Source organism: Rousettus aegyptiacus, unplaced genomic scaffold (genome assembly GCF_014176215.1).
Source record: "Rousettus aegyptiacus isolate mRouAeg1 unplaced genomic scaffold, mRouAeg1.p scaffold_m13_p_1, whole genome shotgun sequence".
Lineage (NCBI taxonomy): Eukaryota > Metazoa > Chordata > Mammalia > Chiroptera > Pteropodidae > Rousettus > Rousettus aegyptiacus.
In genome coordinates, this window is record NW_023416284.1 from 8,426,825 (window position 1) to 8,443,479 (window position 16,655).

A 16,655-nucleotide genomic window follows, 5' to 3' on the forward strand; every position below is an offset into this window, starting at 1 on the left:
GGCGCAGGTCCTTTCACGAGGCAGCCAGGGACACCCCCAGACTCTGAAATGAAACTGCCTCAGCCCCAGTTTGCCTCCCCGGATCCCGTGCACCAGGAATGCAGTGCAGGGCAGGCGTGGGTTCTGAATATCTTCTTACTAAGGAGTTTGCTGAAAGAAGAACAATTAATCTCTTTATCATAACCAGCTTGGCCACATTTCAATAATGAAAAGAAAAAAAACACACACACAGAAAGAACAAAGCCTTTTGTAATTCTGCCAGCAGAGGGGTAAGGGATAGGCTTGTCATTTTGCAGACATTTTTGGTTAAGTGTCCTTTTACCTTTTAATCTGTGCCTGCAAGTTTCAGTTTATTCTGTTGCAAGAGGGAGAAATTGTCTCACTCACTGGATTGGCAAAGGGCTGTGAAACTCACTTTAGAATTCCTGTGCGGAAGCTCGCGAGTTTGCAGAGGAAGGACTTCAAGGACAAGGACATTGCTCTGAATGACTTACACCGTAAGGGTCACCTAGCCTTGTTCTTCTGCTTCCAAATTTGCCAACCTCTCTGAGCCTCAGTTTCTTTGTCGGTAAAACGGCGACAGTAGCGGCCACCTTGGGGAGTTTTATGGGAAAAACAGATAAGATGTATGAAAAGTGCACAGTGAAGAGTTATACAGGTATCAGATGCTGCTAGTAGTTTGAGACGTGGAGGGGAGTCTAGGAAGCAAACCATTGCTTTTGGGGGAACCTATTTGACTAAGACGAAATGTCCTAACAGTTCCATGTCTCTCTGGTGTCGTATTGGAAGAATCAGAATTTCTCCTGTGGGCTCAGGGGTCTCTTCTGATGGTGTCTCTGGAGAGCACCCTCTTCATCCTGAGTATGAATTAAGAATTCATGTTTTAGCTTGTCTAGCCCAATTGCTTCCGTAATCTCTTGTCTCCGTGATTTGCCTTCTACTTAAAAAGGAAGAAAGGGGGGAGGCAGAGGGAGGGAGGGCGGGAAGGAGGAAAACCGTGGACAACAGCCTCCCCGTTGCGTTGACTGGAAGGCGTGGTAGGCTGGGTCACTGGTCCCCAGTCTCCTCCAGCTAAAGCGGTGTTTCCCATCCTCACTGTCGCCATGGCGGAGGGGGCGGAGGGGACTTCCCCTTGACTTCGCACTCACCCATGTGACTTGTTCTAGCCAATGGGGCTGTTAGCTGATGTGACACAGGCGGAAGCTGGAAATGCGCTTAGGGTGTTGAGGCCGCTTTGCTATCTATGTCTCTCCTCTGGCAGCTCTCCTGCCTCTGTTCCTGGGGTGGCGTCGGAAGCAGTAGCGGGAATTAGAACCTCTGGAGAGACGGGAACTTTGAGCATCCGCTTTGCCTTTCAGATGGTGAAAAGGTGTGGCTTTGCACTGGTTACATTTTTTTAATATTTTTTTTTTATTTATGCCTACAGCACCTGGTCTTCCTAGGTGGTCTCCCATCCAAGTACTAACCAGGCCCGACCCTGCTTAGCTTCCAAGATCAGACATTGGGCTTGTTCAGGGTGGCATGGCCATAGACCATGGACCGTGGCTCCACTGGGGCGCGAACCCAGGACCTTCTGCATGTAAAGCAGACGTGCTAACCACTACACTATGGAACCACGTCCTGCACTGGTTACTCTTATTTTTCTGGAAAGCAACTTGTCTCATGTAGGGTTATTTGAATCCAGAAATGAATGAAAGAGAAAGAGTGAAAGTGAGCATAAGAGAGACAGACAGACGGAGAGAGAGACAGACAGACAGACAGACAGAGAGATCCACAGGCTTTCATCTGGTTAGTTCACCTGGACCGAGAGCGAGCCCGGGCTAGACTAGGATGCTCTGACCGGCTGAAGGGAATTTTAAGAAGGGAGGAGGATTCTGTTGGAGATTATGTTGGGTTCGGCCTGGCTGAATCTTATTAGACTTTAAATAGAAGGCCCGGGGGAGGGGCCGCATGTAGGGCAGCAGCGGTGGTCGCGAGAGTTCGCATCACAGCGTCACCTGCCCAGGCCTGACATTTCCTATTTTGATAATTGATGCGGCCAGGCTGGAGCTCGTCAGTGTGAGAGCATCGGGCCGTGGCTTCGGCGGAGCCATGACTGCGTGCAGGGTGAGAGGAAGCTATTTCCACTGTCCACGGAGTGTTGTTTGATTTATTACCACTGGAAGAGGAAATTCTTGATTTCCACCCCCTCATTGAGGGGACTGTTTTACAGTCTGCCATTAGAGAGACTCCATAAAAGAAGTTATATTTATCCCAACTTTGGTATTTTGATAACCTTCCCTGACTAATCAGAGGACAGTGAACGTTCCCAGTTTTTACGACCATCATTTGTTTTTGATTAAGCAATTATGGGCATTAAAAGACAATCTGCCGGAGAGTATGGCCAGCGTACCCACAGGATCTTTTCACGCAGTAGGAAGCATCAGAGGGCTTTAATTTTTCATGGCCACGGAAGAAGGAGGGCGGGGTTTGCTAGGAAAGAGAGCAAGAGTTTGGGATTTGGAGTCAGACAGAGACCGGAATCCTGATTGCCATTGCAGAGCAGGTCAGAGAGCCTCAGTCCACGAGCCTCGGTCTCCTCATCTGGACAGTGGGTGTGGGTAGCAGACCACACTCCTCCCAGGTCCCCGTACATCCCTTGAAGCTTTTCTAGGGCACCACCCCCACCCCTTTTGGTGTGCTTTTGCTTCCTGCCCCCTGCACCTGAGACACTGCTTCCAGAAATTGCCCTTGACCTCTGGAGCCACTTTGCTTACGGACTCGGAAGTACCTGGGAGTGGGTGTGTCCGGGGAGCCCTCAGCCAGTGACTGACCGATGGCGGGGTAGGGAAACCCAGCTCCCTTGCTCCCCTCAGGACGCACTCTGAGGCATAACTTACTCTCCAGAGCCCACCGCACCAGCCTGAGGTCCCTCGGACTTTCCCTCCCCACCCGCACTGGGAGATTTCTTTCATACATTACTGGTGCTGCAGTCCTTGTCTTAGGGTCTGCTTCTAAGAATCCCAGCCTCAGCGAGCAGGTGGATGCTTCTTGCCAATTTTTTTTTTTTTACCAGCTATTCGACTCAGCCCTTTAGTGTGCCAGGCATGGCATTAGGTGTCGGAAAGGCACAATCTCCTTTAATGTTGTCGCGAAGGATCAAGGTCTCCAGAGGCACTTTGCACAATGACTGTCACGTAGCACGAACTTGGCACACGCTGGCCCAGCCTGCGCGTGGTTGGCCTGTGATGTGAGTGGGATGGAAAAACAAAGGCCACCTCACCACTCGTCCTGGCCTCTTCTGCCCCATCCCAACCTTCCTCCGTGCAGCAGCCAGAATGGGCTTTCAAAACTAACAGTCAAATGGGTAAAACCCTCTAGCTCCTGCTTGAAATGCAAACTTCCTACCATGACCTACAATGGGGGTTGGCAAACTTGTTCCATAAAAGGCCAGACAGTAAATATTGTAGTCTTTGTGGGCCACATCATCTCTGTTGCAACTCCCCAACTCTGCTGTGTAGCTCCAGACAATATGCCAACGAATAGATGTAGCTGCTTCCAATAAAACTTTATTCATAAAAACAGGAAGTCGGCCCGCTTTGGCCTATAGGCTGTGGTTTGCAGACCCCTTGTCTACAAGACAGCCAAGTGATGATGTTCTGTGGCATCTCGGTGATTGATTTATAGCCCCAGTCACCTGTTTGGGGTCCGTCTATCCCTCCAGAAGGCTGGCTTTAACCATATTTGATTGTTTCCTGCAGCATCTCCAGCCCATCACACAGGGCCTGGCACCTAGTAGGTGCTCAATAAATATTTGTCGGTTGAGCAGTCTCGGGGGCGTGCGCCCCTCTTCATCCACTCGAAGAAGCATTTCTGAGAACACCCGAATTTCGGGTGATTATCTTGGCTGGAAGGCAAACCTGCAAAACCCCAAATAATCTTCTCTCTCCCTCTTTCCCTGTCAGTTATCTCATTAAATGGAACATCTCATTGGAGGATTTGCCTGAGAAAATCCTGGCTTTTCTCTTCTCACTGCCAAGCCTAGGACTGCACATCTCCGTTTTCAGGGCTAAAAACACCAAGAGAAAGGCATTCTCTGAATGTGGCATTAGATTTCTCTGTCAATTAAAGAGGGATTTAGAAGTTACTTAACACCTGGATGGCAGAGGTTTTTTTTTTTTTTTTTTTCCTCAGCTTCAGAAAGGAAGCAGACACTACGATGCCCCTGAACGCGCCCTCTCATACATCCCCTGGATGACTTTATTCTGTCGCAAATCCAGCCTCTTCTTTCCAGGGTTCTTTGGTGCTAAGGCAGCCGATGGGTTAAATGGCAAAACCCATGACGCCCCTCGGAGAAGCAAGCTGTGCTTCCCCATGACGACAGCGATCCCTGAAGTGGTGGCCGATCCTAGTACATGAGAGAGAGCACTGGTTCCCGAATAGTGAGAAGCGGGAGGGGACCAAGGGGGCTTCGAGACATGGTCCCAGATGTGGCCAGAATTAGGTGGCGGAGGGCCTTGAACGTCATGCCAAGGAACAGAAGTGTTCTCCTGGCCAGCGTGGAAGAGTTGTCCACTGCGGAGACACCTGGCTGATGTGCCATGGCGGCCATGGGGAGGATGGCTTGAGGGGAAAGCACTTGTGACGTGGGACCCAAGTAGAGTAATCCTAGAGCTCCCGGGGGGAGGCGATGGGACCCGCCTTCCATGGTGGCCGCAGGACGAGAGTGGAGGAAACACATTCAGACAGGGGTTCTCACCCGCCAGGGACAGCTGGGCAAGGTCTCCGTGAGCCAGACAGAGACAGGCCCCAGCCCCTGCGCTGGGAACTTGGGTTTTGTTCAGCGCTGATGAGGATGAGAATGAATCTTGGGGTTACTGAGAAGGTTAAGATAGTAGGTGCCCTATTTAATTATTTGTAACTCGTCTTTTATAAACTTTTAATCACTAATCAGGTGATGCTTCGTGAAACAGCTTTTCAGAACTTGGCGGTATGTGCGTTTCCGACGGACTTTCTCCCCTACCCCCATGTGATGTTGGGTCTTGGTCTTAGAAGGCCTCCCAGTAGCTCTGCGAAGTTAGCTATTTACTGCTGCCGCTACTGCACTCACGACAGTAAACCAATGTGCAAGAAATGCCATCAGGGTGAGGGCCGCACTCGTGCCAGTGACCCAGGTATGCATTGGAGCAGCGGTCTCCAACCTTTGTGGCACCAGGGACTGGCGCTCCTATGAGAATCTAATGCCCGAGGGTCCGAGGTGGAGCTGAGGTGGTGATCCTGGTGCTGGGGAGCGGCTACAGATGAAGCTTTGCTCACTCGCCACCACTCACCTCCTGCTGTGCAGCCTGGTTCCTAACAGGCCATGGACCCGTGCTGGTCCATGACTCAAGGAGTTGAGGACCTCTGTCCTGCAGGATCCCACTCACCCAGATTCTTGACCGGCCCGTGCCCTTGAGTCAAAGTTAGTCCCTGGTCAGCATTTGTACCCTGTCAAACCATATGAGGGAACAGGGCCAACGTGTTAAATCAAAGCTCCCCTTGGAGTTAAATGCAGAGGTTTCCATTGCAATGAGCTCTGGGCTATGCTTTAATTGTCTGTAATTACTCGAGGCAGGAATTGGCCAAATGAACAAGTCCGAACGGACAGCTGGCCAGTCCTTTAAAATGGTGTGAGCTGATCGGCCGGTGGTTTATCAGCTCCAGTTATGACCCTGTGCCTAAAAGGGAGGGGAGTGGATATTGATGCCATTTAAAATTAAGATACTTGCTTGTCCCGCTGCAGTGGAGCACATCTCAAGAAGGACCAAGGGACAATTTCCATGTAGGAATCCACACTGCAGGTGGCGGCCTGTCTGAGGCCACCATCGAGGCTGCAAAACTCTCTCCCCAGATGCCCTGAAGCTAAATCCTTCCTCCTTCAGGTGTTGGCTCAAAGGCTGTCTCAGTCAGGCCTCTCCTCATCCTATTTAAAACTGTAACACGCACGCGCGCGCGCGCGCACACACACACACACACGCCGGTACCCCTTCCCTATTCTGCCTTTCCCCAGCCTTCTAACATAATATGTGACTTACTTATTATCAATCATATTCTTTGTCATCTGCTCCCCCAGAGAGAGTGTAAGGTCCGTGCAGGCAGAGCCTGTGGCCTGTTTTACTGGCCGGTGTGTCCCAAATGGCCAGAGCTCACTCATGAGAGATACTCTGTAAATGTATCGAACGAATGGATGAATAAATAAGGAATTCGAGGGAAGGATGGAGTGCGTGCCGGACAGGCAGAAGAACAGTTGACTGTTAAGAACATTGTCACTAACTTGCCGAGGACAGTGGCAGGCTGGTTGAGGACCTGGGCAGAGGCAGGAAGGGAAGGAGCCCTGCGCCTGTTCTGTGTAGGGAAACCCCAGACGCTTTCTCAGCACTGTCGTCTTTGATCCTGACGACAGTCCTTGTACTAGGTATTATTTAATAGATGAGGAAAATGAAACTCAGAAGAGTCGCATACTGCCCGGGGGTAGAGCAGGCAGCGGAACTGGGTTTGGTACTCATATCTACCGGCCTCTAAATTGATTCATTTGTTATTCAAGCCCGAGTTTGGCCTCCTTCTCCAGGCTCCACGCCCGGCGCCCCTGCCCTCCATGCTACCTACACCGGGGTTTCTTAGCCTCAGCATCCTTGACATTTTGGATCGGCTCATTCTTTGTTGTGGGGGCCGTCCTGAGCCCTATGGGACATTTAGCAGCGTCCCTTCTCTGGACCTGCGAGGTGCCAGTAGCACCCTCCCCCATTGCCTCCACAGCATGATGGTCAAAAACAGCTCCAGACTATGTCTAGTATCCCCTGGGGGGAAAAGTCACCGCCAGTTGCATCTTGGATGTGGATGAAATGGAAGAAACACTCATGGGCCTCGAGAGCCTTCGGAGAGGAAAGACCTGTTGCTAGGGATACCCCCCTGGGCCTGCAGAGGGCCCCTGGGGCAGGCTCAGGCTGTGAGGTGGAGCCCCTTAGGCTGGGATGTGGCCCTTGTCTCCCAGGCCCAGAGTGGACTGGGCCCTTCGGTGTAGGCTCCCACTCAGGCTATGTCGTGTGGGCCATTGAGAAGCATTTAGGTGGAATCAGATGTTCAGGGCAGTGACTGGGGGAGCTGCCTGTGAAGCATGATGGGGGAAGAAGCAGGAGGAGGCTAGGAGAGCCTGCAGACCTGGATGGGGGTCTGACATAGGTTCCCCAAAATCTGTGAAAGGAGAGGGAGGAAGGAAGGGAGTTGGGTAGGAAGAGCCTCGGCACAGCTCTGAGAAAGTCTCAGCCAAGGTCACCTGTTAGAAGACCCCCGCATCCCACAGCTGGAGTCCCTGAGTGGACATCCAGAAGCGTCCGGCAGTCCAGGGAGGGTCCAGACCCCAGACGCCGTGCTGGCTCCCGGGGACATGTCGCGGGTCTGCCCCCCGCCTCCCCTCCCGCTGTTGTCCATGCCCACCACCCTTCTTTCAAGCACCCAGACCTTCTCCAGGTGCGTGTAGAGCAAGTGCAACGTTTGTCTTTACAAAATCACACACCGTTCCAATTCTGTCTTCTGGAGATTACACCCAGGCCACCTTGGGTGGAGTTCGAGAGGTGCCCCAAAACCTCAAGCCACGCATTTATCGACCGTTTTGTGGCTGGTTCACAACCAGACGAGTAGTCCCCTTCATCTTACACAGATTTTACTAGTTCATCTCCAAGGGCAGAGGAGGAAGAGGCTCACGGAGGCCCTTTTGTTGGAGGGAGGGGGGTGGTGGGGTGCCGATCACGGGGGTGGTAGTTAAGACCAACCCTTGGCTGGTATGCCCACATCCTGGAACTGCTGAGAACTATACAGAGAGTAGCCCGTTGAACTCTCTCGAGAGCCCTGCGAGGCAGGTACTGTTGGTTAACTCCATCCCACAGATGAGGAAACTGAGGAAGAGGGTATGACAGGTAACACAGGTGAGGGGAAATGATGAGGCCAGCAGCCCTTCAAACTGCGAAGCTCTTTCCCATCCCCCTTACCCCACAGTGTTGCTGGTAGACAGACGTGTCTTGACCAGTTGAAACTGGGAAAACATATTATCATTTAGCCAACACTGTTTAGTCAACAGACGCCTTCGGGATTAAGAGTCCAACAGAGAGAATGACAAGAGGGTGCTTTGGGTGAGAAGGTCGAGAGCTGCCCGTTCTGCTCGTGACCCATGTGTCACAGACGGTGCCATAGGATGGCGTTAGGAAAGGTGGAGGCTTGTCGTATGGCATAATTTTCTTTAAAAAATATATAAAAAGCCGCAGAGATAGCTGCTCTTCCTTGTTTTGCACGGGGCTGGAAAAGCAGTGGTGTTTCCCTGCGGGTCCGGAACCGGAGCCTTCTCGTCAGCGGGCGCGCTCCGCGCTGCAGCTCACTCTCGGTGCGAGCCGTCGCCGGGGTCCTCATCCCCCAAACCAACCCTCAGCGGCAAAGGGGGCCCGTGCGCTGGTGACAATCAAGGACTCTAGAGTCAGATGACCTGGGTTTGAAGCCCAAGCCCCTCATAATGTGTGGACGAGGTTTATAAAACCTTCTGGGCCTCCTCTGTACAATGGGGTCCACAGTTATGCCTGCTTCGTGGGGCCGACGTGAAGCTAAAAAGAGTTGCTGTATTCGCATGAATGGGTGTCGCTTCGAACAGCCCTTGGCATTGAGGAAGCATGGCGGCAGTGATTACGTTGGGCCGTGAATATTCTCATCCTTCTGTGTGGTTCAGGCTTTTCTCCTGGCCAGCTGAATCAAAAGATGGTTAAATGGCCACTATGGCCTTGGAAGCCCGAGATCGTGTATTGGTCTGCAGGGATTTACAGATTTCTTTTTCCTGGAGACATGTTTTTTCTTTCTCAGGGCAGTAAAGACCAAGGACCTTCCCCTTCTCCCCCCAGAGACAGTGGGTTTACATTAGATCCCGAAGGCTTCTCTCTCAATCTCTCTCCAGAGAAGAGATGGGGCAGATATCCAGGCCACCCCGTATGAACCCCGAGTTTCATCAAGTGTCCATTGCGCACGCAGGGGACACTTGGCCCACACTTTGTCCCCACCTGAAAGATTGGAGCAAGGAGAACCAGTGCTGCTAAATGCCCCGTGAGTAACGAATGGACTGCTCTGACGCAGAGACCTTGTGTTTCCGTAGATAGTCTCCCTCCTCGAAGCAGGGCCGTCTGGGGTGAGCCTTCACCTTCCCAGATGCATCACCACCCGCCCCAGAATTGATGGTCAAAGGCTTCCCAAAGGAAGAGCCGCCGATCCCTTCTGGTATTCAGGATTATAGACCAAGGTCCCTTTCCTGCCCTAAGAAAGATAATTTTACTGGCTCTGGCCCGTAAACAGAACCCTGCCTGCTCGAGTCACAGAGGGAGCACTCAGTAAGTATGTTGCATGCATGGATGAAAGTAGAGAGCCAATTAAAGCAGATACAAGTTGTTTTAAAAGAGCGCCATTCTGACCTTGAGGCCGTCTTTACATTCACGTGTTCTGACCCAGTCCTCCAGGCTGCAAGCCCCTGGGTGCTCAAGACCCGCTGGGCTGGCTCCTAACCGTATCCCCAGTACATGAAACAGTAGCCAGTCTGCACATCTTTGTTGAGTAAATGAATTAATGAAGGAATCCTCTGTCTTTAAAGACATGTCCATCCTTGCCCATTCTCCTCTGGGGTCTTCAGAGGCTCCTGAGGCGGTTTTGACTTGCCAAACACCTGCACGAATAAGGGTCTTCTTGGGCCGAGGTGCTGTCTCTGCCACCTCCCACTTCTGCAGACCTGCGCCAAGAACGGTTGTTCTCTAGACCCTGTCCTGGCTGTGTAAGCTCTCCCAGCCCTGGTCCCTGGAGGCATCCGGCATTGACAGAAAGATGGCTGGATTTCAAGGGGCTGGCCCGGAGCCCACAGAGGAGAGCAGAGTGGACTCCCCACATTCTCCGGCAGGGCCATTCCACTGCCTAATTCTAGGGGGCATCATTGTCAGGACAAATGTAATGGGAATGAGGTTCCTGGGGGGTGCGCAACATGGGGCCCTACCAGTATCCATGGCAACTACTGATTGGGGCTCTCTGATGGGGTTCCTCCTCCTTAAACCATCTGAGGTCTCACAAAACTTCCCAGAGAGCCTCCAGGAGGCCACCCCCTGTGAGACGAGATGCTTAGCTGTCCCCTCTCTACCCGAGTACCAGGCACTCGGGATGGAAGATGAAAAGACAAGGGAAGGGCCTTGAGAAGCTCACGGACTCAGGGGAGTATGAACCAAGAAAAAGAAGAGAGAGATGCCATCCTAGCATATTATGGACTCTCTAATAAAAGCGTGTTGTCTAGTGCCCCGAGGTCGCAGGGAGAGGCCTCGGACAGCTGGAGGAGGTAGCTCTAAGAAGGCGCATCCTTCCCTGGTCCATAGCAGCACATTGACTGGGTACACAGTATGTACCAGGCAGTTAGTTGTCTGGGGAGACAGAGAGGCTGAGGGCCAGTCCTCTCCCTCCTGGAGGTCACCTTCCAGAGGCATCCACAAGTGAACATACCCTCCAGTGGGAGGCCCTGTAGCGCAGTGGGTGACGTGCCGTTGCTGTCAGCCACTCTGAACCTCGGTCTCCTCTTCTGTAAAGTGAAGAGGGACCCCTACGGTTCCTCATAGAATCACTGAGGGTTAGACGAGGTGAAAGCTGTCAGTGCTCGTCCAACCTTGCGCTTGCATAGGAAGCACTCAGTAAACTTTAGTTATTATTCTACCTGCCGCTGCCGTAATGGGGAAACACACACGGTCCGGAGGAGGGTATGGGCCGGAGGGACTCCACCAGCTGGCCAGGGGAAGGGACGGGAGTCCCCCGAGGATCTGCCTCGGCGCCAAATCCTACGGGAGCGGCGTCCCGGAGCCTGGGCCGCGGGGGGTGGGTGCGCCTTCTGCGCTTTCTTTCCCTTTCCATTTTGAGGACCCTGGCGATCGAGGCCAGTTAACGGTCAAACAGGGTGTAAGCACGGCTGGCTGGCGTGGGATGCTCAGGGGAGCGGCACGTGGGCGATCGCCGTCTTCTTATCTCTCTGCACTTGGAAAAATTCCCACCGACTTCTTTGAGTCTGTTCTGTTTGCCACCTGAACTGAGGACTCTGAGTGGGAGGGGCTCTTCCACAAACCCACAGCCAAGGAACCGATATGACCGACAGGCCTATCTGTAAGACCGAAACCCAGAGAAGCCGAAAAGAGTTAACTTTTTCTTGTTTCCCACGGAACAAGAAAGCGCCAAACATTTACTCCCCAGAGATTTAATTGAGCCAATGGGCCAAGCCTGGGGACTGGGTGCGTTCCCTGTTGCAAGAGCTCCGGCTTCACCTAGGATTTTGACTCAGTGCAGGGCCACCTAACATACAGGGTTCAAAGGGCAAGTCCTTCCTGGGAAAGCCAGCTTGGCAGAGCAACTCAGAGCAGCCAGACACCTGCTTTCGGGGATGGACCAGTTCTGGACGGGAGGAGCGCTATCCCCAGGCCTGTGCTAGTTGGGTCCTTGTGGCCTGGAGCGGTGGGCAGAGCTCGTCGGAAAGCCGGCCCTCCTGGGCCAGGACTCTGGGATGGTAATTGAACTGCCAGGATGTTGGAACGCGGTGCTGGAGCGATAGCCCAGGGGGAAATAAATGTCACTTTCATTCCAGAGAACATTGCCAAGGCGCCTACAAAGTTCAGTTTTCCTTTCCAAGCCTTTTATTCAACCTAAGGGCCAGGTTCAAGCAGAGAGGGATCAGCTATGTGCCTTGGTCTTGGTTTGGTCCTAATGCACCCGTATGTCACTATTGACATTTAAATATTTCTTAATGATCAGAGGGCAAAAATAATTAGAAAGTTTAAGATCCACTCTCACTATAGTGAGAATTTCGCCGAGCACTTTGTAAGGACCATAGATTCCTATTCTAATCAGAAAAAAGAGTAACGATGGAGGAAAGAGCTGGGTGTGAGGTTGCACCATATACTTCTATTTTGAGACGTACTTATTTACTAATGAATTTGTGACGATCTGAATAAGACCAGCGTTTGCTCAGCAGTTCTCGTGAGCCAGTGCCTCATGTGCGAGAGCAGTATAATTTTCATGACAATTCCGCACGGTTGCAAAGCAAGGTAAAATTGCCCTATGTTATGTGTGTGGGAACAGAGGCATTTAGAGAATTTCGATACTAAGAACTTGCACTTGAATCAGTGCTGTCAGTATATGAAAGAGCTGTCTGAGAGCGGATCTCGGCGATAAAATGCAAAATGTGAGAGTCAAACAAAGAGAGAATTTCAAATAGTCTCTACTCTCCATGGTCTCCTCAGCCTTCCTAATTTTGTTTTTTGGCGGAGGGAGTGACCCAGTTGGAGTGAGGGGCACACTTTGGGTGTGCCCCTGTGAGATCCTCAAGGGTAATCTCTGTTTCTTATTGACCTGTCGGTAACCCTGGAGCAGCATGAAATGCCAACTCCAAAGCTCCTGCCAGTGAGCAGAGACCAGTGAAGCTGGTTGGGAGTAATGAAGAAAAACGAAGAGCGTGCCCCTGTCGGCAGGAAGTTCCCACTCAGCTCCAGCTGGTGGCAGGCTTGTGGAAGCGCAGGCCCCATGTGGCTAAATGGTTTGGTTTTACCAGAGAAGCTGGAGCATTGGGACGTGCAAAATCTCCCAATGTTTCCATCATTGGCAACTCAATCAAAATTTTTAAAAAAAGGACCGCCATGTAGGGTCGAATTTGGCTCCTGTTCCGCCACCTCTTCCCTAGAGCCTTGCAGAGTTCTTCACAGGTAGTTGACTTTCCATAAAAGTTTTTGAGTTCATGAACTAGCTGCCTGCTAGACAAAGAGGCCGTGTGAAGGCCCAGCCCTTCGGACATGCTTCTGCTGCCCGGTTAGCATCATCTCCTCCAAAGGGAAGTAAAGGATCTTTGAGTCGACCCTGTGAGCAAGAGTCCTCCACCCACCCTGACAAACTCGGCTCGCGAGTGGCCCTTGGGTTTTGCTTGGGCGAGATCATCAATACCACCCCCACCTGAACTGTAGAAGCAGATGACTGACTTCAGGACATTTGGGGACTAGCTTGGGGAGATTGTCACCCTTCCAGGTCCTCAGCATCATGGTTGACCAGTGAGAGGTTCTTCATTAGCGTTCGAGTGAATGAATGAAATCAAAGCTGGTCCTTATCTGTCCACTCACTCAGCGGATGTGGAATGACCACCCACTGTGCGCCAGCAGTGAGGTTCCAGCGGTCACTTACGGACCTGCTCATCGCTGACCGTACGTGGGGCAGGTAGATGTTGAGGGGTGCTGGGTTTGGGACCGAGCTATGGATCATGAGGGTAGGGGTGCGTGTAACTCAGCTTGATGGTCAGAGAAGACCCCTCTGAGGAAGACCCCTAAGGAAGACTTTTATAAAAGCATTAATACAGGGATAGCAATACCGCCCCAAATTTCTTTAAAAGAATGCTTGGAGAGTCAGTGCGACCAAGGATATACAATCATTGTGGTCTTGGAAAGCCGACAGCATCCCTGAGCTGTCAGAGAGGAAAGGGAGGAAGGAGTCGTTGCTCTTTCTAATGTGACAAACACGTTTAACATGATGGAGGAAGCAGGACCATGACCTGGGCCGAAGGCCTACGTCAGGCTTTCTCAGGGTCTTTGAGTATTTCCCTTTTCATCCTGCATTCCACATTTTTCTCCACGAGTCCTCCTGTCCACAGGGTGAAATAAAACCTAAAACGTCACTCCCCACCCTCCCCAGCCTCGAGGGAGAAAGATACCGATCCCAGCTCCATCACTGGGGGGGTGGGGCAAGATGATCTTGCCTCTTCACGCCTCAGTTTCCTCATCTGGGACATGGACAAATGACATTGACTTTGCGGGGTCCTGGGGAGACAGGGCCGAGTTAAGGTTTCTCCTGCCACGACTTGTCTTCCTCCCTGTCCCCCTCCTTCGGATCCTGTGCGTCCCCACAGCTGGTGCCTGAGCGCAGCCAGATTCCCGTTGGCATAATTTAGCCTCACAAAGCGGCTAATGGGGCTTGGTTGGCTGCGGGCCTCCGGGTTGTGTTCTCTAATTAGCACAGCCTTCTCTGTGAGCTGCAGCCAGCCCAGCCCAGCCCAGCCCCGGGCTCCTCCCTTCCAAAAACAAAACAAAACAAAACACCATCTTTGCAGCCTCCGGTCGCCCAAGGAAGCTCAAAGGAAACAGGAAAAGGAAACGCTGTCAACGCCAATTACGAGAAAGTGGATCTCGCTTCGAGGGCCCTCCACCCGTGGCTCCTGCCGGCGCGGGCGTCTTTCCCTTGCTGTCCACCTGGGCGCCGCCATCGTCGAGGTTGCATTAAGTCAACGAGAGTTTCTGGAGACCCAGCACAAGCAAGACACCGTGTCCTTTCTTTTTCAGCCTGACTTACCTCCTCCCCAGGCCCCAGCTTTCCTCCCTCTTGGTTTTTCACCCGTGTACCCCCCGAGAGGCAGTTTAGGGGGTGAGAAGGGGTTGTAGAGTCCAGTGGCCCAACCCCGACTCTGTGACCTATCGGCTCTGTGAGCTCGGCAGGGTCACCTCTCTGAGCCTCACTTGTTTCCTCTGTAAAACGGGATCATAACACTGGTCCCGCGGGCTCAATGGGAAGCTGTCAAAGACATGCACGCACAGATGCTCACCCAGTGCCCGGTACCCATGGAAACTCAGCAAACGGTCCAGCGTTTCATCCCCTCCCCGTCACCTTCTCACACTGCACTCACACTCAGGATGCTTAGTTTTGCCATTCTTTGGTTCTTGAACAGATTCTTGCTCTTACCTGTGATCATGATCAGCTGTCCCAGAGTCCTAGCTAGTACATCTTATACCTCTGGAAGGTTACCTGGTTCCCCCCATCCTCTCGCCCTCCCTCCCTTTCGACAGTATTTATTGAGAGCCCATCGCATACCTGGCAGTTTGCTTGGCAGCCAGCCCCACTGGTCCAAAGCAGATGTGGGGCTGGCCTCGGGCAGCTTCCATTCCCAGGGGAAGGGGACCTCGAGAGAGCCGCGGTGTCCCACCACACCATGCGTACCCTGCTTTACGGACACCCTGGGTTGGCAAAGATATTCAGTGCGACCTCAGAGTAAGCCGTCCTTGATTCGTGTATCAGCCTGTTTGACCCTCAGCAACCGCCAGCGGTAGCAAGCAGGTGTGACCCATCGCAGAGACGTGCAGAGTGAGGGCCAAAGAGCTGTTTTCTTCTACAGTGTTCGATTTCCTCCAACGTCACGGTCCTCGTGCAATGTATGTCTTTGTTTCCAGAACGATATCACAGCAATGGCTTTAATGACAGCCGATCTTGATGAATCCCTTGCAGGTGGCCACACGCTAAGGGTTTTATGGGCACGCCCTTGCTTCAGCCTCGTGGTGGCCCTCCAAGGACATGGATGCTGTTCTCCTCGGTTGGCGGGTGAACACACTGAGGAAAGTTAGCTAGCATGCCCACCGGCATCCGGCTTAGAGCTCACGGTGACAATCCAGGTCAGCAAGGCCTTGGCGTCCACGCTGTGCAATATGAATGAAAGAGAAGGCAGAACTTGAAAACCCTGTGCTCAAAACACAAAGCTCGTGTGACGGGCATAGAGAGGCCAGAGAAGAAGGTGGTGCCAAGAGGCAGACGAGGACATAAACCATATGCCCCGATGCTCTTGACACCTGCTAGAGAGGCTGCTCATTTACTCTCAGCCCGTAGCCTCCGCTGTGAGGGGGAGAAGTGAGCAGTATGAATTCATTACGGCCATGAGAACAAACCAGCCGAATACTCAGAAGACGCTCATGTATCCTGAGACCAAGACCATGGAGAAAATTCTCCTGCAGAGATCCTTCTGAGGCTGTTCCTGGGTCAAGTCTTTACCCTTGAAGGCTTTGCCGGCCCTTTTCCTGTAGTCGGGGACACGCGGGCATTTTTCCCAGGGAGCCACTGGGTGACATCGCGCTGTGTGCTTGCCACCACCCTCTCCCAGCCATCGGTTCCCAGCATTTAGGAATGGAGGGAAGGAATCGCGATGCAGGTGGAGATGCCTCATGTGGCAGAGACAGATGCGCCCAGTGACGGCAAGCGACCCAGACCCCGCTCCTCAGGATCTGCTGTCCTTGCCCCAGGTCACCCCGACCCAGCGTTCTGCTCCAGGGCCACAGCCCAGGTCTCCGTGGAGTACTTTCCCTTCTTATACTGTTCAGGATATCTTACCGCTACTGTTTATCGAGTATCTCTACTCCATGTCAAGCGTCCTGCTGAGCATATTACAATATCTCATTTAATCTTCGTAAGAACTCTTTGAAACAGACGTTTATTTCCTTTCACTTGGTGAAGACACAGAGGCTCTGAGAGGTCCCCCAGGTCATGTAGCTAATAAGCAAGAGCCCTGGGATTTGAACTCAGGTCTAGCCGACCACAGACTCCATGGGTGTAAACACCCTGAGGTCATAGCTCCCGCTCCAAAGGCTCCCGTTGCTTCCCAGGATAGAAGTCAAGTCCAGCCGACTCCCCCGTGATCTGGCTGTTCCTTTCTCTCCGGCCTGACACCCCTCAACTCTCCCTCTAGTTTCTTCTTCTGGAGCTATCTTTCTGCCCCTCAAACCGGCCAAGCACGTTCCAAAACTTTGCAATTGTTCTTCCTTCTAGGGACCCTGTCCCCCCATCCCTTCTCATCACTCTAC

At 52.4% G+C, this 16,655-nt stretch overlaps 1 protein-coding gene, 1 non-coding gene and 1 pseudogene across 3 annotated transcripts in view; 1 reads left to right on the forward strand and 2 right to left on the reverse strand.

Moving 5' to 3' along the window:
- KAZN (kazrin, periplakin interacting protein) overlaps window positions 1-16,655 on the forward strand; it is a 911,581-nt gene that overhangs the window by 638,159 nt on the left and 256,767 nt on the right. The window lies entirely within an intron of this gene.
- LOC118606673 lies at window positions 1,418-1,533 on the reverse strand (annotated as a pseudogene).
- Window positions 1,543-1,615, reverse strand: TRNAV-UAC. The gene has a single exon. It is a non-coding gene; the product is annotated as a tRNA-Val (tRNA).